Here is a 25,770-nt window from a genome sequence, read left to right on the forward strand (position 1 = left end):
CACACTGTTCCTTTTGTCTTTAATCTTAGAGTTTCCAATCAAAACATTGTTTTTCAAAGTTATTTAGATCAGTTCTTTTTTTCCCATCAGTAAGATTATGTTCTGTATTTGTATTACTGTTATATTAATTTATTGCAGTATTTATTCCAACATTAAAGTTCATTCTTTGTGTTGTACATTTCTATAGGTTTTGACAAATGCAGACAGGCATATATCCATCATCCTAGTACCATACAGAACAGATTCATCACCCTAAAACTTTTCCAATGTGTCCTTTTTGTAGTCAACCACCTCCACTTGTCCAATACCTGGCGTATGAGTTTCTTAGGGCTGCTGTAACAAATTACCACAAACTCAGTGGCTTAAAAGAACAGAGATCTATTTTCTCATAATTGTGCAGGCCGGAAGTCTGAAATCAAAGTGTTGACAACATCCGTTCCCTTTGGTGGCTCTAAAGGAGAATTTATTCCATGCTACTCTCCTAGCTTCTCTTGTGGCTGTCAGCAACCTTTGGTATTCCTTGATTTATAGCCACATAACTCCAATCTCTGCCTATGTCTTCACATAGCTTTCTTCTTGTGTTAGCATCTGTGTATCTAATTTCCTTCTCCTTTCTCTTATAAAGATATGAATCATTGAATTTATGACCAACTCTAAATCAAGGACAGGAATCTCTCATCTCAAGATCTTTAACTTAATCACATCTGCAAACACCCTATTAACCAAATAAGGTCACATTCATAGGTACTTGGGGTTAACATTAGGAAATATCTTTTTTTTATGGGTGGTATCTTTTTTTTATGGGTGGGGGGAGATACCATGTGTGATAGTTAATTTTCTGTGTCAACTTGATTGGGCCATGGGGTGCCCAGACATTTGGAAAAAAAATGTTCTGGGTGTGTTTATAAGGGTGTTTCAGGATGAAATTAACATTTGAATTGGTAGACTGAGTAAAGCGGATTACTCATCCTAATGTGGGTGGGCGTCATCCAATCACTTGAAGGCTTGAATAGAATAAAAGGGCTGAGTAAGAGAAAATTTCTTCTGCCTAACTGCCTTTGAACTGGGACACACTTTATTTCATGTCTTTAGAGTTGAACTGAAACATTGACTCTTCTTGGGTCTCCAGCCTGATGACTACAGATCTTGAGACTTGTAAGCTTCCATAAATGTGAGTCAATTCATACACACACACACACACACACACACACACACACACACACACGCATATATATATATATGTATATATATATATGATATATATATATTATGTATGTTATATTATTCGTATACATTATTAAAATATTATATATAGTATAATATGTGTGTGTATGTGTGTGTGTGTGTGTGAGAGAGAGAGAGAGAGAGAGGGAGAGAGAGAGAAAGAAAAAGAGAGATTGTTTTCTAACATTATTTAGGACAGTTCCTTTTCTCTTAGTCTCTTCAGTGAGATTGTTACATGTTTGTAGTACTGTTATGTTAATTTATCACAATGTGCATTCCAACAAAGAACTAGTGTATAGAATATACAAAGAAATCTCAAAACTCATCAGTAGAAATACCCAAAAAGACTAATTAGAAAATGGGCAAAAGACATGAATAAACATTTCAGCACAGAGGATATACAGATGACAAATGAACACACAAGAAGATGTTCCACATCATTATTCATCAATGCTAAATTATAAAAATTAGCCAAGTGCAAATTAATACTACGATGCAATATCACTACACACCTCTTAGAATGGCTAAAATAAAAAATAGAGAAAACACAAAATGCTGGGAAAGACAAGAAGAAAATGGATTCCCTCATGCATTGCTGGTGGGAATATAAAATGCTACAAACTGAAAAACTGTTTAGCAGTTTCTTAAAAAAACAAAAGCTAAACATGAAATTAACATAAGAAACAACAATTGTACTATTGGGCATTTATTCCAGAGATATAAAAATTTGTGTTTGCACAAAAACCATTGCCCGAATGTTAATAGCAGCTTTAATCATAATAGGCAAAAATTGGATTCAGCCTAGATGCCTTCGAACAGGTGAATGCTTCAATAAACTACGGTAAATACATACGATGGAATACTACTCAGTAATAAAAAGAAACCAACTTGATACACTCAGCAACTTGGGTTAATCTCCAGAGAATTACGGTAAGTGAAAAAAAAAAACACATAAAAGGTAACACTGTATAAGTTTATTTATATGGCATTCTCAAAATGACAAAGTTCTGGAAATGGTAAACAGGATAGTGGCTGTTTAAGGAGGAGGTGGATAGTGGCAGCTGGAGAGCGGTTGCTGTGTTTATAGAAGGGAAATTTTTCTGAATTCTGTGGTGACAGAATTATTCTATATCATGAGTGGTGGAAATGGAACTACCCTATGATCCAGTAATTCCACTCCTAGGCATCTACCCGGAGAAATCCAAAACTCCAATTCAAAATTCTGTATGCACTCCTATGTTTATTGCAGCACTTTACACAATAGCCAAGATATGGAAACAACCGAAATGCCCATCGGTAGATGACTGGATTAACCATCAATAAAACAAAAAGGGATCCTACTGAATGGGAAAAGATATTTGTCAATGATATATCTGATAAGGGATTAATATCATAAATCTATAAAAAACTTACTCAACTCAACTCCAAAAAAACAAACAACCCAATTAAAAAATGGGCAGAGGACTTGAGGAGACATTTTTCTAAAAAGGACATACAGAAGGCAAGAAAATATATGAAGAAATGCTCAACCTCACTAACCATCAGAGAAATGCAAATAAAAACCACAATGAGATACCACCTCACCCCAGTCAAAATGGCTATCATCAATAAATCAACAAACAACAAATGCTGGCGCAGATGTGGAGAAAAGGGAACGCTAGTGCACTGTTGGTGGGATTGCAGATTAGTGCAGCCACTATGGAAAACAGTATGGAGGTATCTCAGGAATCTGAAGATAGAACTACCCTATGATCCAGTAATTCCACTCCTAGGCATCTACCCGGAGAAATCCAAAACTCCAATTCAAAAATCAGTATGCACTCCTATGTTTATTGCAGCACTTTACACAATAGCCAAGATATGGAAACAACCGAAATGCCCATCGGTCGATGACTGGATTAAGAAGCTGTGGTACATTTATACAATGGAGTACTACGCAGCCATAAAGAAAAAAGAAATCTTATCATTTGCAACAACATGGATGGATCTAGAGAACATTATGTTAAGTGAAATAAGTCAGAAAGAATAAGACAAGTACCATATGATCTCACTTATATGCGGAATCTAAAGAAAAGAATATGTGTATGAACTAATCAGAAACAGTTTTGGGGACACAAAAAACCGAGAGTTGTTAGATGGGCGGGGGGGAGGGGGTTGGGGATGGGGGAAGGGTGAAGGGATTGGGGGGCGCCTGGTGACCACAGGATGGCCTCAGGGTTTTTTGAGAATTACTTCGGGGAACTTATTCAATAGTGTTTGGGGATTTTGTTGGGTGTCCGATGGACATGTGTCCTGTTTGGGAGACCACCTCAGGGATGCTGTGGATGCCTGGTCATGGCATTGTACACCAGAGACTGGACATTAATGAATGCCAACTATAATTTTATGTGTATAATGTGATGGCTCGGTGTGAGGTCGGGGTGGTGGTGGATGGGGGGTGGGGGGTTCACGGTGTGAGGGATGTAAAAATAAAATAAAATAAAATAAAACTGTAAAAAAAAACAAAGCAAAACAAAAAGAATTGTGGTACATTTATACAATGGAGTATTATGCAGCCATAAAGAAGAAATAAATCTTATCATTTGCAACAACATGGATGGATCTAGAGAACATTATGTTAAGTGAAATAAGTCAGAAAGAGAAATACAAGTACCATATGATCTCACTTATATGCGGAATCTAAAGAAAAGAATATGTGAATGAACTAATCAGAAACAGTTTTGGGGACACAAAGAAAAAATCGAGAGTTGTTAGATGGGCGGGGGGGGGTGGGGATAAGGGGAAAGGTGAAGGGATTAGGAAGCAGCTGGTAACCACAAGATGGCCTCAGGGTTTTTTGAAAATTAATTTGGGGAACGTATTCAATAATGTTGTAAAGATTTTGTTGGGTATCCGATGGTCATGCATCCTATTATGGAGACCACCTCAGGGATACTGTGGATACCTGATCATGGCATTGTACACCAGAAGCTAAACATTAATGAATGCCAACTATAATTTTATATATATATATATAATGTGATGGCTCGGTGTGAGGTTGGAGGGTTAGTGGATGGGGGGTGGGAGGTTCACAGTGTGAGGGATATAAATGATGAACGTCTAAGTATTACCTTGTCTTGTACACCTTAAACTAATAAATTAAATAAAAATAAATAAATAAATAAATACACACACAAATGATTACAAGTAAAATTGGAGATATCCGAACAAGACTATTAATGTTAATAGTCTTGTGATATTTTGCTATAGTTTTGTAAATTTTTCCATTGAGAGAAACTCGAGAAAGGGTTCAAGGGATCTCTCTGTATTATTTCTCATAACTGCATGTAGATCTACAATTATTTCAATAAAACTTTCAATTGAAAAATCAATTCACTACATTTCTGTGAGTCAACTTCTGGGCTTTCCATTCCGTTTCATTCCATTGATTTATATGCCTGTCCTTTTGCTAATATTGCATTGTTTTAATTACTGTAGCTTTATGGTAAGTTTTGAATTTTTATAATTTTCTTATATTTTTCAATTATTCTTATGTATTTACTGTTTCAGCTAAATTTTAAAATGACTATGCCAATTTACAAATATAGGAATTTTGATTGGGATTGAGTTAAATATTTAAATGAATTTGGTAAGAAATGCAATTGCTAAAGCATTTAATTTTCTCATTCAACAATAAGGTATGTTGTGGCTTATATCCAAAATATACAAGGAACTCATGAAACTCAACAACAACAACAAAAAAAAAACAACCCAATTTAAAAATGGGCAGAGGACCTGAAGAGACATTTCTCCAAAGAGGACATACAAATGGCAAATAGACATGAAAAAATGCTCAACATCACTAATCGTCAGAGAAATGCAAATAAAAACCACAATGAGATATCACCTCACCCCAGTCAGAATGGCTCTCATCAACAAGACAAATAGTAACAAGTGTTGGAGAGGCTGTGGAGAAAAAGGAACCCTCATATACTGTTGGTGGGAATGCAGACTGTTGTAGCCACTATGGAAGGCAGTGTGGAGGGTCCTCAAAAAATTACAAATAGAATTACCATATGACCCAGTAATCCCTCTCCTGGGTATGTACCCAAAAAATCTGAAAACATTTATTCAAAAAGACACGTGTGTTCCAATGTTCATTGCAGCTTTGTTTATGGTGGCCAAGACATGGAAACAACCAAAATGTCCTTCGATAGATGAATGGATAAAGAAGTTGTGGTATATATACACAATGAAATACTATTCGGCGGTAAAAAAAGATGATTGTACATCAGAAGCTAAACATTAATGAATGCCAACTATAATTTTATATATATAATGTGATGGTTCAGTGTGAGGTCGGAGGGATAGTGGATGGGGGGAGGGGGGTTCACAGTATGAGGGATATAAATGATGAACGTCTAAGTATTACCTTGTTTTGTACACCTGAAACTAATAAATAAATTAATTAATAAAAAAAAAATAAAAAAATAAAAAAAGATGATATAGGAACTTTTGTGACAACATAGATGGATCTTGAGAGTATAATGCTAAGTGAAATAAGTCAGACAGAAAAAGCAGAGAGCAATATGATTTCACTGATATGTGGTATATAAACCAAAAACAACAAAAGAACAAGACAAACAAATGAGAAACACTAACTCATGGACACAGACAATAGTTTAGTGGTTATCAGAGGGTAAGGGGGGGTGGGTGGGAGATGAGGGTAAGGCGGATCAAATATATAGTGATGGAAGGAGAACTGACTCTGGGTGGTGAACACATAATGGGATTTATAGATGATGTAATACAGAATTGTACACCTGAAATCTATATAATTTCACTAATAATTGTCACCCCAATAAATTTAAAATAAATAAATAAATAAATACATACATACATACATAAACACATAAATACACAAGTAAAGTAAGATATGTTGCTTCAGTTATTTCAAATATTTTCTTCTGTCTTACTCATGGAGATTCTGCATTTTCATGTTAGAGCTGTGCCTTTTGCGTTTTATGATATTTGGTATTATCATTTATTTAATCTTTTAACCTCAAAAGTATTTTCTGGTATGTATGCAACTGATTTATTTCTGTGTATTTTCTTTATCTTAACATTTTATGAAACTCTTTAATTCTAAAGGCTTTTAGTTGATTTTCTTAGTTGAAGTATATATCTGCAGATTACAGTTTTTCTTTTCATTTCTAAAAGTTTTACCTAATTTGGTTATGTATCTTATTATGCTATTATATTGACCAGGACTTAAATAAAACTGGAGCACAAGTCCACTAGGAGATAGTGTAGAATAGACTCAGAAGTACCATGTTTCCCTGAACATAAGACCTACCCCAAACATAAGCCTCAGTTAAAATCATCAGCCAGACAGATGCTATGACAATATTCCAGAAGAAGATGACATGACTGTATTTGAATAAATGTAGATTGCTGTACATGAGAAAATAAGATGTCCCCTGAAAATATGCCCTAATGCGTCTTTTGGAGCAAATATTAATAAAAGACCCAGTCTTATTTTGGGGGAAATACGGTATAAATCCCGGTCTTATTTTCGGGAAAACATGGTATGTTGAATAGCTCAGAGGTATGAAATATGGAGGAATTAGTGTAACCTCCAACTCCTGTCAATCACTGGTTCAGGCATATATCTAGCACGTATGTGTATGTGTGGAGGGGGTACTCAGGACACTTGAAGACTGTCCCAAAAGTGGACAAAGCAGTTTCTGAACTCCTGAGAACTTTCTCAAGCAAAGGAATTTGGGTATTGACAGTTAGATATCCAGCATTAAAAGGCCTTGAAAGAATATGAGGGGGGCATCAGCAACATCTATTTGAGAAGACTTGTTTCTCAGAACCCTACACTCTTCTCACAACTTCTATCTGCCCTCACCTCATTTGTCCTGAAGTCATTGTGGACACACGCACAGACATACACGTACACAAGGGAGGGATATTATTTCATCATTTTCATGAATTCAAGGACATCTGAGTTTCCAAGGAAGGACATCACTGCCATTACCATTGATGATGAGTCTTAAGCAACATATCTTTTCATGAAGTAAACCATTTTATTTGAGCAAAACATACAAACAAAAAAGAATGATTCCATAAGAAAGAAGCTCGCACAGTCAGCAAAAGTGAGAGTGATCTGGAGCAAAACCTTTTTGTGTGGTTTTTTATGACCTCAGCCTTAGAGAGGCTGACCACCTGCAGGCACTCCAAGTGACTGGCTCTGGGAGTAGCAGCTTCAGAGAATTATAAATGTCTCCTCACAACCCAGGCCTCAGACACTGCCTATTTCTTATGCCCTTGAGAAGCATTAGGATGAAGATGAAGATTTGTTAGCTGTCTTCTCTTCTCTTTTAGATTCTTAATCTATAATAATCACTAAAATCAAAATAAAACTTCCTGATTTTCAAATGGATGACATTTATTTAATAGGTTTATTTAATTTCCTATCTCTCAAATTTTGATGTCCTTATCAGTGTACTTCCCAATCATAACATTCATTTAAATAATCTCCTGTCTTTGTGAATGATTTTTCTCATCTGCAATCTTTATTAGGGTCTCTGTTAAATCAGAATCCCCTTAATGAAATGTGTAATGTCATGCTAACTTGGAAAGCTTTTAGATGGTTCATATTGTAGCATACAGTGTTGAAAAGAGAAGACTGAAGAAGTAAATATTAAAGAACTAAAATGTTTACTATCAGATTGGCCATCACTTAGAATTGTTTGTTAATGTTACTTCCATTTTAAACTAATATTTATTGAACATAATAAGAATGAAGTTATACTGAGCATATGAATACACCTAGGATTTAGAGCAGCAGGAATTTGCTACTAAGTGTAAATAACAGAAATATAGATGACAATAAGGTATGGATCATCAAATAATAAAGTACCTCTTCAAGTATTTTTGAATGAAGCCAAATGACTTTGCTTTCAAACTTAACAAATCCTTTTAAAAGCAAAAAGCACACCTTTGAATTGGTAAAAATGGATGACCAGGATGTCAGAGCCTGCTGATAAAATGTCAAGTAGCAACGGCAGAGGTTACCACTGATGTTGTCCTTTGAAATTTGGAATGCTGAGGATGGCCAGTTTCATTACCAACTCCTATAAAGAGAGAAAACCAAGCCTTTGGTAGACGTGCCTTTCTTTTCTCCTTCAAACTTTTAATAGCTAGTACAACACATGCCTCAAAGATATAAATGTAAATACTGTTTATCTAACATGAAAGGTGAAGATTTACTACAGATATTCAGCATTAATTTAGTAAAATTAGGGTTATAAAATTGCCATTTCATTTTGGTTTAATTTTCTCAGCTTCCACCTTTACCTTATTTATAGTCATTCACCCAATAAAGAAAGTTGACAATAGATGGCACATTAATGTATACACCTGTCCAAAGATAGGGTAACTCAGGAAAGGTGAGAATTTTAAATTTAAACTAAATTTTTACCGGTAGAGTTTACTACTGGTACTGAAATTTAGGAGAGTGTGGCAATCAAAGATTTGTTTTAAATAAATGGCTACTTTGAAAAAAATATTTTTGGAATTCAGGAGGTGGTACAGAAATCATACATAAGGATGGTAATTTAATTATAAAATATGACGAATTTTTTTTGTAGTTTTTTTTTTAATTAAATTTATTGGGGTGACAATTGTTAGTAAATTTACATAGATTTCAGGTGTACAATTCTGTATTACATCGTCTATAAATCCCATTGTGTGTTCACCACCCAGAGTCAGTTCTCCTTCCATCACCATATATTTGATCCCCTTTACCCTCATCACCCACCCCGAACCCCCTTACCCTCTGGTAACCACTAAATTATTGTCTGTGTCTATGAGTTTTTGTTTCTCATTTGTTTGTCTTGTTCTTTTTGGTTTATATACCACATATCAGTGAAATCATAGGGTTCTCTGCTTTTTCTGTCTGACTTATTTCACTTAGCATTATTCTCTCAAGATCCATCCATGTTGTCACAAATGCTCCTATATCATCTTTCCTTAACGCCGAATAGTATTCCATTGTGTATATGTACCACAACTTCTTTATCCATTCATCTATCGAAGGACATTTTGGTTGTTTCCATGTCTTGGCCACCGTAAACAAAGCTGCAATGAACATTGGAGCACACGTGTCTCTATAGAGAAATGCTTTTATATTTTTGGGGTAGATACCCAGGAGAGCGATTGCTGGGTCATATGGTAATTCTATTCGTAATTCCTTGAAGAACCTCCACACTGCCTTCCATAGCGGCTGCACCAGTCTGCATTCCCACCAACAGTGTATGAGAGTTCCTTTTTCTCCACAGCCTCTCCAACACTTGTTACTATTTGTTTTGTTGATGAAAGCCATTCTGACTGGGGTGAGGTGATATCTCATTGTGGTTTTCATTTGCATTTCTCTGATGATTAGCGATTTTGAGCATTTTTTCATATGTCTATTTGCCATTTGTATATCCTCTTTGGAGAAATGTCTCTTCAGGTCCTCTGTCCATTTTTCAGTTGGGTTGTTTGTTTTTTTGTTGTTGAGTTTCATGAGTTCCTTGTATATTTAGGATATTAGCCCCTTATCAGAGGAACTGTTTGCGAAAATCTTCTCCCATTCAGTTGGTTGCCTCATTATTTTGTCAATAGGTTCTTTTGCTGTGCAGAAGCTTTTCAGTTTCATACAATCCCATTTGTTTACTTTAGTTTTTACTTCCATTGCCTTTGGAGTCAAATTCATAAAATGCTCTTTGAACCCAAGGTCCATAAGTTAGTACCTATGTTTTCTTCAATGCAGTTTATTGTGTCAGGGCTTATGCTTAAGTCTTTGATCCATTTTGAATTAATTTTGGTACATGGTGACAGATAGCAGTCCAGTTTCATTCTTTTGCACGTAGCTATCCAATTCTGCCAGCACCATTTATTGAAGAGGCTGTCTTTCCTCCATTGTATGTTTTTAGATTCTTTGTCAAAAATCATCTGTCCATATTTATGTGGTTTTATTTCTGGGTTCTCAATTCTATTCCATTGGTCTATGTGTCTGTTTTTCCGCCAATACCAAGCTGTTTTGATTATTGTAGCCCTGTAGTACAAGCACAAATCAGGGAGTGTGATACCTCCAGTATTGTTCTTTTTTTTAAATATTGCTTTGGCTATTCGGGGTCTTTTGTGGTTCCAAACAAATCTGATGATTTTTTGTTCTATTTCTTTAAAAAATGCCATTGGGATTTTAATGGGGATTACATTAAATCTGTATATGGCTTTGGGTAATATGGCCATTTTAACTATGTTGATTCTTCTAATCCATGAGCACGGAATGTCTTTCCATTTCTTTGTGAAATATGACCAATTTTTGTATGAGTTCCTTTATTTGCATTGCTACAGTGGTTGTGGAATTTGTTTTAAATTAATGGTCTAGTCAAATATAATATAAGAATTTTTGTACTTGGCTAATGTTGGAATGTTAAAAAATTAGTATCCTGAGTAATATCTAGGGGAATAGAGGATTGTAGATAAGATTGGAGAAAAGAAAAACATTCCCATACTAGCTCCCAAAGAGTGAACCCAATGTTTATGTAAGGAAAAGTAACAATAAAGCACAATAGCACATTCAAAAGTCCTTTGTCATAGAATGAAGAGGCTTTTATACAGAAAATAGACAAGTATAGGTGTTTAGAATATTGTGTAAACATGCTCCTTAGGAAGAGCACTTTTATTTGAAATAGAGTAGAGCAGCCAGAAATGATCCTGAAAAACTTGCTTTTTTAAGGCAAAAAAGGAAAGGAAATTTCTGGAAAAGTTTTCATCTAAATCAGATTAATTGTTTTATGAATGGAATAAATGTCAGTTACCTAGAAAATTTATTCTCTTGAACCTCGATTGCAGGTGCGGGGAGGGAGATGAGGGTAAGGGGGATCAAATATATGGTGATGGAAGGAGAACTGACTCTGGGTGGTGAACACACAGTTGGATTTATAGATGATGTAATAAAGAATTGTACACCTGAAATCTATGTAATTTCACTAACAATTGTCACCCCAATAAATGAAAAAAAAAACAAGATATCACAAGGAGTTATTTAATATTTGTCTCCAAGTAACATGAAATGGCATCAAAGCATCAAAGAGTATTATACCTAACTTAAGAATATCAGGACGTTGGCATGACCAGAACATAATTCAGGAAGCATGAACTGAGAAGAGTCATTGTACGCCTCCCCCCTCACTCTCCAAAGTAATTTTCTAATAGTTAGTTTTGAGTTAGTAATTTTTGATCTAAATTATTGATGGTCAGAGTAAAATTTAGCTATATTACATGCTTTTTAAAAATATCAACATTTATATGCATGTCTTACATTCCACAGTTAACAAAGTAGACTTTTAGAATTTTTAACAAACTAGAGCTTGTTAGAATTTTCAACCTACGTAAAAAAACTATAGAGCTTTCAAATTCAACACTAGGAGCTAATGGAGACCATTAAAATCTATTTCTATACCCTAAAATTTTTGCAATCTCATTCTTACTCTTATTACGAGGACTGTTTGTTGTTGTTGTTTAAAGATCAATAGTGTTCCACTTGTTAACCATTTTGAGATCAATATTAAATAAGCAAAGCAGCTCTTAAAAAGGCGATTTAGCAATAAATATCCACTGACACTAGAATTAGAGTAAATTGGTTACATTCAAACTTTAGCAGTCTTTCTCACTCTGTTTTGTGACACTAAACTATCGGTATTATATTTAACACAACATAGGGTGATAGGATGAGGTAATAAATGTCTCCTACAAGTTCCATGAAAACTGAAAGGAGAGATTGTTGCAGTAAATAGACACTTGGAAAACTTGTTGCTGTAAATTACAGAAGGGCTAAATTATTTGGGAGAAGATTAACCATGTCAATAATTCATTCTGCTACTATAGGCATTAGTAAAAGCTTCTGTAGAACCAGATAATAGCACTGATAGCCATTGTGCTGTTGAGAGTAACAAAACAGAAACATGCAGCAGTATATTCTTCCATTGTTAGACAAAGAGGGAAATAAAAACTATAGGTAAAAGTATGGTGGTCATTTCAAGAAGGTTAAGAATGTATCAATCATTCTACATTTTGTTGGTTTGTATAGTGTTTGGAATCTAGAGGTTCAGAACCATAATCAAGTTTATATATTTTCCTTCATGGCACTTAATTATAATTAAAAACTAGAGGAAGACATCATCAAAATGGTGGTGTGAAGTACGCCTCTGTAAATCTCCCCTGGAATTTAAAACTAATCTAACAACAATAACTCCACAAAGGTCTCCCTGCACAGCAGACAGGCAAGAGGAAAAGACGCACTACTGAATTCACCTAAAGGTGGGAGCATCACGCAAGTGGGGGAGAAGGGAAGGGAGAAGTGCGGTGATGGAGCCAGGCTGGCGTACTATACAGACCTAGCTCAGTGCTTCGCTCCCTGCATTCCGGAAATACTCCAGCTGCAGGAGAGGGAAGAACTCTGATTGCTAGGGCTCAGCTTATGGCCCACAGGGCTGAGGGGGCAGCATATAACACGGCTGAAACCAACGCTCACGGCAGAGACCTTGGAGAAAAGATTGAGGGAAGAAGGATGAAAACGGTGGTTTAAGCCTCACTGCCAAGCAGAGAACTGAAGCCTTAGGGACTGAGACTAGCCGCCCTCTCCATACCCTCCCAGAGCTCCCCCTGCCCCCACCTGCCGGGTGCTGGAAGCAGAACAGTAGTAGTATCAGATCAAAAGAACAGAATATTTGCTGTTCTGAGAACTATAGACCGCAGACACAGATTCGCAGCCCAACCAGTTATGGCAAAGGGGAGGGAGATGTGGAAGGAAGACTGGCTGTGGTGGTAGTCACCGCTATTGCTCTGGGCCACCTCTCACAACTCATCCCACCCCTGGCCTCACCTATCTGGACGGATCTCTGCAGGAGTACACAGAACTGCTGAAACATACAGGCTCTGAATCTTGTGCAGGAAGAGCTTTGGAAATTCAAAAGCTCTCTGCATACCCACACGAACACTGTGACACAAGTGAACTATTAACAGAGGAGAAGCCCGTTTCCCAGGGAATTCCTCATTGTGTCAGAAGCTGGGATGGTGCAAACAAAACATAGCACTACAATGTGAGAGAGAAAAAAAAAGGCTGCAGTTGGAAAGAAAACAAAACATTCTACCAATAAGTACTGGAAAACAAAAGAAAGATCTCTTTCTATCAACCTGTTGCAGAAGCCACTCCTGTAGATGTCTAGGAAGAAAAATAATAAATCAGTAATTGCCATGAATAACCAAGGCAACAAGACAGCTCAGAAAGTAAGTGAAAAGTCTCCAGAAAAGGATCTTAAAGATATGGAGATATGTGACTTAAATGACAGAAAATTCAAGATTGTAGTTCTGTAAAAACTCAACGAGATGCAAGAAAACACAGAAAGGCAGTTTAATGATCTCAGAAACACAATCAAGGAATAACATGAGCATTTTACGAAAGAGATTGAAATATTAAAAAATAAACAAATGGAATTTCTGGAGAACAACAACTCAATAGAAGAAAATAAAAATGAAATAACCAGCTTAGGTAGTAAAGTTGACCAGATGGAGGAAAGAATCAGTGACATTGAAGATAGAAAATTGGAAATCACACAGAAGGAAGAAGAAAGAGACTTGAGACTTAAAAGAAATGAAAGAAGTCTACAAGAACTTTTTGACTCTATCAGAAAGAGCAATATAAGCATAAAGGACATACCAACAGGAGAAGAAATAGAGAGGGGAACAGAGAATATATTTTAAAAAATGTCGATGAGAACTTCCCAAACTTGTGAACAGAACTGGATCCTCAAATCTAAGAAGCAAATAGAACACCTAATTACCTCAATCCCAACAGGCCTTCTCAAAGACACATTGTATTGAAGCTGTCTGAAATCAACAACAAAGAAAGAATCCTCAAGGCAGCCAGGGAAAAGAAGACAGTAACCTACAAAGCAAAGCCCATTAGATTATCATCAGATATTTCAGCAGAAACTCAACAAGCCAGGAGGGAGTGGAACCAAATATTCAAACTATTGAAAGAGAGAAACTATGAGCCAAAATAATATATCCAGCAAAGATATCCTTTAGATAAGAAGGAGGAAAAAAACTTTTCCAGACATACAGAAGCTGAGGGAATTTTCTAATACATGACCTGCACTACAAAAAATACTAAAGAAGTCTATTTGACCACCATCAACAGGGATAATTTGTGGCAACCAAAACATAAAAAGGGGCAGAGTAAATGCCTGTACCGGAATATGGGAATGGAGAAAGTAATCGTGCTGAAGAAAATGGAATACATTAAATATCAAACTTTTTTTTACATAAATGTAAGGGTAACCACTAAAAAAAAAAAATCAAGAACTGAAGCATACAGTGTAATAAAAGAAGAAAAAGAGGGAAACATCATAGAATACCACCACATAGAAATAATGGACAACAACAAAAAGGCAAAGAAACAATGGAGACACAGCCTTACCAGAAAACTAATTATAGAATGACAGGAAATCCTCACATATCAATAATCATCCTAAATGTAAATGGACTGAACTCACCAATAAAGAGGAAAAGAGTAGCAGATTGGATCAAAAAACTAAACCCAACCATATGCTGTCTACAAGAGACACATATCAGCTACAAGGAGAAGCATAGACTCAAAGTGAAAGGGTGGAAATTGACACTCCACGCAAATGGTATCCAGAGAAACTCAGGTGTAGCCATAACGATATCAGACAAAACAGACTTCACTGTGAAAAAGATAACAAGAGACAAAAATGGACATTTCATAATTGTAAAGGGGACTATACAACAAGAAGACATAACAGTCATCTTATTTATGCCCCCAATCATGGAGCACCGAAATACACCAAGCAACTACTAACAGAACTAAAGGGAGAAATTGACCAAAACACAGTTATACCAGAGGACTTAAATACATCATTGACAGCTATGGATAGATCATCCAAACAGAAAATAAATAACGAAATAGCAGCCCTAAATGACACATTAGATGAAATGGACATACTTGACATATATAGGGCACTTCATCCTAAAACATCAGTCTATACATTCTTTTCTTGTGTACACGGAACATTCTCAAGGATAGACAATATATTGGGACATAAAATCAGCCTCAGCAAATTAGAGAACATTGAAATCATACCAAGCATATTCTCTGATCACAAGGCTTTGAAATTGGATATCAACTGCAAAAATAAAGCAGGAAAAAACAGAAATACATGGAGATTAAACAACATACTTTGAAAGAACAACTGGGTCAAATAAGAAATTAGAGGACAGATCAAAAGATACATAGAAACAAATGACAATAAAAATACATGCAACCAAAATTTTTGGAATGCAGCGAAAGCAGTTTTAAGAGGGAAATTTATATCATTACAGGCCTATCTCAAAAAACAAGAAAATCCCAAATAAATAACCTTATGGTACACCTTAATGAACTAGAAAAAGAAGAACAAGTGAAACCCAAGGTCAGCAGAAGAAAGGAAATAACAAAAATCAGAGCAGAACTAAATGAAATAGAAAAAAAAAGACAATGGAAAAAATTAATGTGAAAAAGAGCTGGTTCTTTATAAAGATTAACAAAATTGACAAACTCTTGGCTAGACTCACTAAGATAAAAAGAGAGAAGACACCAATTAACAAAATTAGAAATGAAAAAGGGGAAGTTATCATGGACACCACAGAAATACAAAGGATCATCCAAGAATACTATGAAGGACAGTATGCCACCAAATTCAATAACCTAGAAGAAATGGACACGTTCTTAGAAACACATAGCCTTCCAAGGTTCAACCATGAAGAACTGGAAAATCTAAAAAGACCAATCCCCAGTAACAAAGTTGAATCAGTCACCCAAAACATTCCCAAAAGCAAAAGTCCGGCACAAAATGGTTTCACTAGTGAATTCTACAAAACCTTCGAAGAGGATCTAATACCAATCCTCCTCAAACTCTTCCAAAAAATTGAAGAAGAGAGAGTACTCCCTAACTCATTTTATGAGGCCAACATTACGCTGATATCAAAACCTGGTAAGGACAACACAAAAAAAGAAAACTACAGGCCAATATCTTGATGAATACAGATGCAAATACCTAAACAAAATTCTAGCAAATCGAAAACAACAATGCATTAAAAAGATTATTCATCACGACCAAGTGGGTTTCATCCAGGGGGCACAAGGATGGTTCAACATCTGCAAGTCCATCAATGTGATACATCACATAAACAAAATAATGGAAAAATCATATGATTATATCAATTGATGAAGAAAAAGCATTTGACAAGATACTACATACATTTATGATTAAAACACTTAATAAAATAGGTATAGAAGGAAAATACTTTAACACAATAAAGGCCATATATGACAAGACCTCCGCTAATCTCATAATTAATGGTGAAAAACTGAAGCCCTTTCCTCTACGTTTAGGAACATGACAGCCTGTCCCCTATCAACTCTTCTTTTCAACATAGTGTTGGAAGTCCTTGCCAGAGCAATCGGCAAGAGAAATATATAAAAGGCATCCAAATTGGGAATGAAGAAGTTAAATTATCACTCTTTGCAAATGACATGATGCTATATATAGAAAACCCTAAAGACTCCATCAAAAAGCTATTGGAAGCTATCAACGAATACAGTAAAGTTGCTGGCTACAAAATCAACGTACAAAGGTTCATTGCATTCCTATACAGTAACAATGAAATCTTAGAAAAAGTAAAACAGAAAATGGCAGGAATTGCAGGAAAAAAAAAGTACCTAGGAATAAACTTAACCAAGGATGTGAAGGACCTATATGCTGAAAAGTATAAGACATTTTTGAAAGAAATTGGAGAAGACGCAAAGAAATGGAAAGACATTCCATGTTCATGGATTGGAAAAATCAACATAGTTAAAATGGCCATATTACCCAAAGCAATATACAGATTTAATGCAATCCCCATCAAAATCCCAATGGCATTTTTTAAAGAAATAGAACAAAAAATCATCAGATTTGTTTGGAACCACAAAAGACCCCGAATAGCCAAAGCAATCTTAAGAAAAAAGAACAATACTGGAAGTATCACACTACCTAATTTTAGCTTGTACTACAGGGCTACAATAATCAAAACAGCATGGTATTGGCAGAAAAACAGATACATAGACCAATGGAATAGAATTGAGAACCCAGAAATAAAACCACATAAATATAAACAGGTAATTTTTGACAAAGAAGCTAAAAACATACAATGGAGAAAAGACAGCCTCTTCAATAAATGGTGCTGGCAGAATTGGATAGCCACGTGCAAAAGTTTGAAACTGGACTGCTATCTGTCACCATGTACCAAAACTAATTCAAAATGGATCAAAGACTTAAGCAATAGACTGCATAGAAGAAAACTGACACAATAGACTGCATAGAAGAAAACATAGGTACTAAACTTATGGACCTTGTGTTCAAAGAGCATTTTATGAATTTGAATCCAAAGGCAACGGAAGTAAAAGCTAAAATAAACGAATTGGACTATATGAAACTTAAAAGCTTCTGCACAGCAAAAGAAACCATCGACAAAATAAAGAGGCAAACTACTGAATGGGAGAAGGCTTTTGTGCCTTTGATAAAGGGGTAATATCCTAATATACAGGGAACTCAGGAAACTCAACAACAACAACAACAACAACAACAACAAAAACTCAATTGAAAAATGGGTAGATGACCTGAAGAGACATTTCTCCAAAGAGGACATACAAATGGCAAATAGACATATGAAAAAATGCTCAACATCACTAATCATCAGAGTAATGCAAATAACAACCATAATGAGATATCACCTCACCCCAGTCAGAATGGCTTTCATCAACAAGACAAATAGTAACAAGTGTTGGAGAGGCTCTGGAGAAAAAGGAACCCTCATACACTGTTGGTGGGAATGTAGACTGGTACAGCCACTATGGAAGGCAGTGTGGAGGTTCCTCAAAAAATTACGAATAGAACTACCATATGACCCAGCAATCCCTCTCCTGGGTATCTACCCCAAAAATCTGAAAACATTTATCCATAAAGACATGTGTGCTCCAATGTTCATTGCAGCTTTGTTTACGGTGGCCAAGACATGGAAACAACCACAATATTCTTCGATAGATGAATGGATAAAGAAGTTGTGGTATATATACTCAATGGAATACTATTTGGCGGTTAGAAAAGATGATATAGGCACTTTTGTGACAACCTGGATGCATCTTGAGAGTATGATGCCAAGCGTAATAAGTCAGAGAGAAAAAGCAGCGAACCATGTGGTTTCACTGATATGAGGTATATAAACCAAAAACAACAAGAGAATAAAACAAACAAATGAGAAACAAAAACTCATAGACACAGAGAATAGTTTAGTGGTTACCAGAGGGTAAGGGGTGTGGTAGGTTGGACATGAGTGTTAGGGGCATCAAATATATGGTGATGGAAGGAGAACTGACTCTGGGTGGTGAACACACAATGGGATTTATAGATGATGTAATACAGAATTTTACACCTGAAATCTATGTAATTTTACTGTCAATTGTCACTCCAATAAATTAAAAAATAACCCTAGATTAATTGGTAGCTTATTGTTTGTCTCTCCTAGTAGAATTTAAGTTCCATGAGAACATGAGACATGGTCCACACATGCCACCATTATCAATGTGTTATCGGTGCTTAAAACTGTTTCTGACACATAGGAAACTCTATACTATTCATTAAATAAACACAAGAATTAAGCACATTTTTTAGTCATTGATTAGTACAAATGTAACATTGGACAATTTATGAATAATCTGTAAAAAATATATTTAAAATATTCAGCAAAATGATAAAGAGTCATCTCAAGTCTAATTCCTCAATTGTGAATTTTTGCAGTTGGTCTCTTGAGATTTGCTGCAGTCAAAAGATAGATTCTGTAATCACATCAAGGTGTTGAAACAGGGCCTTGAGCCTTTTTAGGCTATGCAGAGGAGCAGCATACCCTTCACTGAGAAATAGGAGGTAGAAAATATTTTCCCTTTGGTTCAGAGAGGTTGTAGATGCTGTTATGCAGGAGTTAATTCACCTAGACACATTCAAGAACCACTCTCACTCTCTTAATTTGTCCCCTACCCCCACCCAAAGCAGATCTTGAGACAGGGACCTGGTGTGTATATTTTATTTGGGAGGTGATCCAAGGCTGCATAAGTGAGGAAGTGGAAAAGGGAGGAGAAAAGCCAATAAAGGGCCTATTAAAGAAAAAGTAACTGCTGTGGGCATCTTGGGAACAATCCTGCTGAACCCTCTGGAAAACTAGGAAGTTCCCTGACTTACAATGGATTAAAATGATATTTCAACTTTACAATGGTGTGAAAGTGGTACACATTCAGTAGCAACTGTACTTCGAATTTTGATCTTTTCCATGAGCTAGTGATATGCGATACAATATTCTCTTGTGATGCTGGGTAGTGAGCCAGAGTTCCCAGTCAGACAGTGATCATGGGAGTAAACAACTGATATTCTACAATGTACTGTGTTGACAGCCTTTTTTTGGATATTGTGCTCTGTGTTTTCACATCCCACCATGTCTACAAAATGCCCATCTGTGTCTCCTGCTTCTGGTGAAAAGAGGAGTGCAATTACACTTGAGATGAAACTTAAGATAATTGCCCAACTGTAGGCTAATGTAAGTTTGGTACGTTAGGTGTATTAAATGAATTTTCGAATTAAGATATTTTCAACTTATGATGGGTTTATTGGGATATAACCCTATTGGAATTGGAGGAGCACCTGTATATGCAATACACTCAGAATCTTTCCACAGAGGGAGGCGGAGGCTGGCGCATTTCTCTATCAAGTCTGGTCCATAGCTGGTTGAAGGTTGTCTAAGTGGCATTAACTACCATGTTTCCCTGAAAATGAGACCTAGCCAAACCATCAGCTGTAATATTTGTTTTGGAGCAAAAATTAATCTAAGACCCGGTATTATATTATTATATTGTATTATATTGTATTATATTGTATTATATTATATTATATTATATTATATTATATTATATTATATTATATTATATTATATTATATAAAATACCCGGTCTTATATTATATTAAAATAAGACCAGGTATTATATAAATTTTTGCTCCAAAACACGCATTACAGCTGGTGGTCCAGCGAGGTCTTATTTTCAGGGAAGCACAGTATTTGCAACTTTCAGGTGCATCTGTACAAAACAACACAAGCTCCCAGGGTGCCAGAGAAAGCTCTTAGGCAGAACAGCAGGGCACCTTACACTCTTGAGGCCTGAACCATGTTCAGGAATCCCTGCAGGTAAACTCAGAAGCAGTTGAAGTGACATGGAACTGGCAACAACAGCATCTGCTCAACCACTTTACCTGTGTCTTATGCATTCATAATTACAAATTTTTTCATATAGTTGTAACTGAATCCTTACAAACACTCTGTGCTGTTGGGATTATTTCTAACATTCCTTGTTTTTACATAGAGAGAAGTTGACATTTTCAGGAGGTGAACTCTCCTTCTCTAGGCAATAATCATCTCAGACAGGTCTCAGTCTCAATCCTCTGACTTCAAGTCCCATAAAGTTTCCCACCCTACACCACCTCAGGAAAGATAAATTGGTTGGCTTCTAAACAAACAATGATACGAGTCAGTACATGTTGTGCCAACCCCATAATTTATTACATTGTTAGTTTCTACCTCTTGCAGAAAAGGTAGAGGACAGTGGCCCACATTTGAGGTTTAGACTAAAAATAGGGCCCATAAGAAGAGTCAAATACAAATTGCACTGCTCCAAATGAAAATAATTCTGTCAGATCCACCAGAGTGGTTTGTCCATTGAGGCACATTGAAATTGCTCAACTTCTAAAAAAGAAAAAGAAAAAAAGGAAGAAATGGCTTTTTGGAGGAGAAATCTTTGAGGAGAAATACAATGTCACTACACAATCTGTTCAGTAAGACCAAAGAAATGCTAGCAGATTATTATGTTCCCTGAAAACGAGTGCACATTTACAGTCTCTCTTCAATCATCTGGAAACTTCCACAAAACAAGTGTTAAAGGAAAGTACTGTGTTTAGTTATATCTACCTTTTATCTCCAGAAGGATAAATTCATGTTTGATTTGGGTCAGGCTAATAACTTAGTCTATTTTAATCTATGGACTATAACTGCTAATATTTGCCTCAAACAAGTACAATAATATATCATTGATTTTGGACAGCCTGCAGGAATCTATACATCACATAGGTAAAATTTGCACTAAGATTTTGACAGTATTTTTCATAGATGACACATTAAATTTTTTTAAAAAATATTTTTTCAGTTACAGTTAACATTCAATATTATTTTATATTAGTTTCAGGTGTACAGTTTCAGGTTAGACATTTATGTAATTTATGCAGTGATCCCCCATTAGTACAGTACCCCCCACCGGCACTATATATAGTTGTTGCAACATTACTGACTATATTTTCTATGTTGTACTTTACATCCTTGTGACTACAGGTAATCCCCATATAACACAGCACCTCTATAACACGGTTTCTCTCTAACAGGGTTCAAGAGTTGGGGGAACCCTCGTACAATACGGTATCCTAGAACACGGTTTCACTATAACACGGTTTGGAAATTAGAGAAATCCCCGAACAACACGTAACGTAATAAAAGCTTTTAAGAGCAAAAGTTATCTCATTTGAAATTAGGGAAATCCCCAAATAACATGGAACATTATAAAAACTTTTGAGAGCAAAACATATCTCATTTGAAATTTTTCATTTGAGCGTGGATGTATCAGATTTGACTGCAGAATTTTTAAATTTATTAGAATTTTAAATCCATTTTGTTCATGGAGTATTAAGTTCAGAGGGTGAAGATATCTTGTCAAAAAAAAAAAAAGCCCTCGGTTAATGGTGCTTACTAGTAATGATGAGGAAGAAAACATTATTTAATACATATTAATATGTTATACTTCTGGTGAAAGTTGCTTTAATAAACATATTTCTCTCAACTATAAAAATATAACAGTTTTTTAAATTTTTTAATTTTTGGAACCTAACCCTTTTTATACTACTTCTTTGTTTTGTATAACACAGATTCGCATAACACGGCATTTTTTAAGGAACCTAACAACCATGTTATATAGGGGTTACCTGTATTTTGTGACTACAAATTTGTGCTTCTTAATCCTTTCCCCTTTTTCACTCAGTCCTTCAACGCCCCCTCCCATCTGGCAACCATCCATTTGTTCTCTGTATCTGTGTCCATTTCTGTTTTGTTTGTTCATTTATTTTGTTCTTTAGATTCCACATACAAGTGAGATCATATGGTATTAGTCTTTCTCTGTCAGACTTATTTCACTTAGCATAATACACTCTAGGTCCAACCATGTTGTCACAAATGATAAGATTGCATTCTTTTTTAATGGCTGAGTAACATTTCATCATATATATATATATATATATATATATATATATATACACACACACACACACATATATATATATACACACACACATATACATATATATATGCCGGTGTGTGTGTGTGTGTATATATATATATATATATATATACACACACACATATACCATATACATATATCACTTCTTCCTTATCCAATCATCTATTGATGGGCATTTGGGTTGCTTCTATATCTTGGCTATTGTATTATAAATAATGCTGTAATGAACATAGGGGTCAAATTAGTCTTTTGGATTTCTTTGAATAAATACTGAGAAGTGGAATTGCTGGGTTATAAAATAGTTCAATTTTTCAATTTTTAGGGAACCTCCAGTTTCCCATAGTGGCTGCACTAATTTGCAATCCCACCAAAATTGTCCCAAGGTTCTCCTTTGACCACATCCTCATCAACACTTGTTTGTTGGTTTATTGATAGCTGTCCTGACAGATGTGAGGTAATATCTCACTGTGGTTTTTATTTTCATATCTGATGACTAGTGACATTGAGCATCTTTTCATGTCTATTGACCATGTGTATGTCTGCATTGGAGAAATGCCTATTAAGGCCCTCTGCCCACTTCTTAATTAGTTTATTTGTTTTTTGTGGTTTATTTTTTGGTATTGAGTTTATGACTTTTTCTTTTTATAAATTTTGGCTAAAAACCCCTTATAAAATGTATCATTGGAGAATAGTTTCTCTCATTCAGTAGGCTGTCTTTACATTTTGTTGATGGTTTCTTTTGTTGTACAAAAACTTTTTAATTTGATGTACTCGCATTTGTTTGCTTTTTCTTTTGTTTCTCTTGCCCAAATATACATACATATATATATATACATATATATATATATATATATGCCGGGGGTGCCAAAAAAATGAATACAAGTGGATACTTTGGTCAACGTTGCTCAAGCAGTAGTTCACCATAATCAAAATTGTCTGGATGCTGATGGTAACCACTTTGAGCACCTCTTATAATTGCAGAAGTCAAACATGACTTGTCTTCACCTATTGTTATCAGTATATTGAGTATTACAGTTTCAGTTTTTTCCTTTTTTAAAATTTGTGTACATTATACACACACACACACACGTATGAGCTATGTCAGAGAGTTTACTGCCTATGTGTTCTTTGAGGAGTTTTATGGTTTCAGGTCTTACATTTAAGTTTTTTCTCTATTTTGACTTTATTATTGTATGTAATATAAGAAGGTGGTCCGGTTTCATTTTTTGCATGTATATGTCAAGTTTTTCCAACATCACTTGTTGAGTACACTGTTTTTACCACACTGTATGTCTCTGCCCCCTTTGTTATAGATTAAATGAGCATACAAGTGTGGATTTATTTCTTGGCTCTGTATTCTGTTCCATTGATCTATTTGTCTGTTTTTATGCCAGTACCATGCTGCTTTTTATTACTGCAATCTTATAGTATAATTTGATATCAGGTCATGTAATATACCTTCAGGTTTGTTCTTTCTCAAGATTGCTGTGGCTTTTCTGGGTCTTTTGTGGTTCTATATAAATTTTAAGATTCTTTGTCCTTGTTCTGTGAAAAATGCCATTGGTATTTTGATAGGGATTGCATTGAATCTATAGATAACTTTGGGTGGTGTGGACATTTTAGTGGTGCTAATTCATCCTATCCATGAGTATGGTATATGCTTCCATTTATTTGTATTTTCTACAAATTCCTTTAGTGTCTTATAGTTTTCTAAGTACAGATCTTTTACCTCCTTGGCTAAATTTATTTCTCGTTTCTTTTTTTTTTTTGATGCAATTGTAAAAAGGACTGTTTTCTTCATTTCTCTTTCTAACAGTTCAATATCAGTGTATGAAAAGGCAACCAATTTCTGAATATTAATTTTGTATCCTGCCGCTTTACTGAATTTATTATCAATTCTAATAGTTTTGTGTGTGTGTGCGTGTGTGTTTGTGTGGAATCTTTAGGGTTCTCTATATATAGTACCATGTCATCTACCAATAATGACAGTTTTACTTCTTCCATTCCAATTTGGATGCATTTTTTTCTTTTTTCAAGTCTGATTGCTGTGACTACGATTTGCAATACTATGTTGAATAAAAGTGGTGAAGGTTGGCATCCTTGTCTTGTTCTTGATCTTAAGGAGAACACTTTCAGCTTTTCCCCACTGAGGATGATATTACCTGTGGGTTTGTCATATATGGCCTCTATTATGTTGAGGTATGTTTCCTGTATTCCCACTTTGCTGAGAGTTTTCATCATAAACCGATGCTAGATTTTGTCAAACACTTTTTCTGCATCTATTGATATAATCATATGACTTTTATCATTCATTTCATGTGGTGTATCACATTAATTGGTTTGTGGATATTGAACCGGTCTTACATCCCAGGAATAAATCCCACTTGATCGTGGTGTATGATTTTTTTAATGTATTGCTGAACTCGGTTTGCTAATATTTTGTTGAGGATTTTTACATCTATGATCACCAGGGATATTGGCCTATAATGCTTTTTTTTTTTTTTTTGGAATGTCTTTATGTTTTTGGAATCAGGGTAATGGTAGCCTCATAAAATGAGCTTTGGAACTTTTCCTCTTTCTGAATTTTTTGGAGTAGTGTCCCGACCCGCGGGACACTACACGAGGGACCCCGAAGCACCTAGAAGGGAGGAAAATGGGAGACACAAAGACCGGAGACAAGACAGGAGTTCTGATCAAGTCTCTCTTTATTGCAGCTCAATCAGGGGTTATATACATTCTTTTGCTGGGTGGAGGGGCATTAACATAAGAAGGGTTGCTGCAGGCTAGCATCTTAAGCCATCCAGACACCCCCTACAGAAATGTGGGTGTTATCTAAAGACCCAAGTAACTTCCTCTATCTCATGCTTCTCAGTTATGTGATGGTGCCTTATAGGCACCCGCCCCCTACAGAGTAGTTTTAGAAAAACATGTGTTAATTCTTTGAATGTTTGGTAAAATTCACCCGTGAAGCAATCTGGTCCAGGACTGTGTTTTTTGGAAGTATTTTGATTACTGATTCAATTTAATTAGTA

This window comes from Rhinolophus hipposideros (assembly GCF_964194185.1).
Source record: "Rhinolophus hipposideros genome assembly, chromosome: X".
Taxonomy (NCBI): domain Eukaryota; kingdom Metazoa; phylum Chordata; class Mammalia; order Chiroptera; family Rhinolophidae; genus Rhinolophus; species Rhinolophus hipposideros.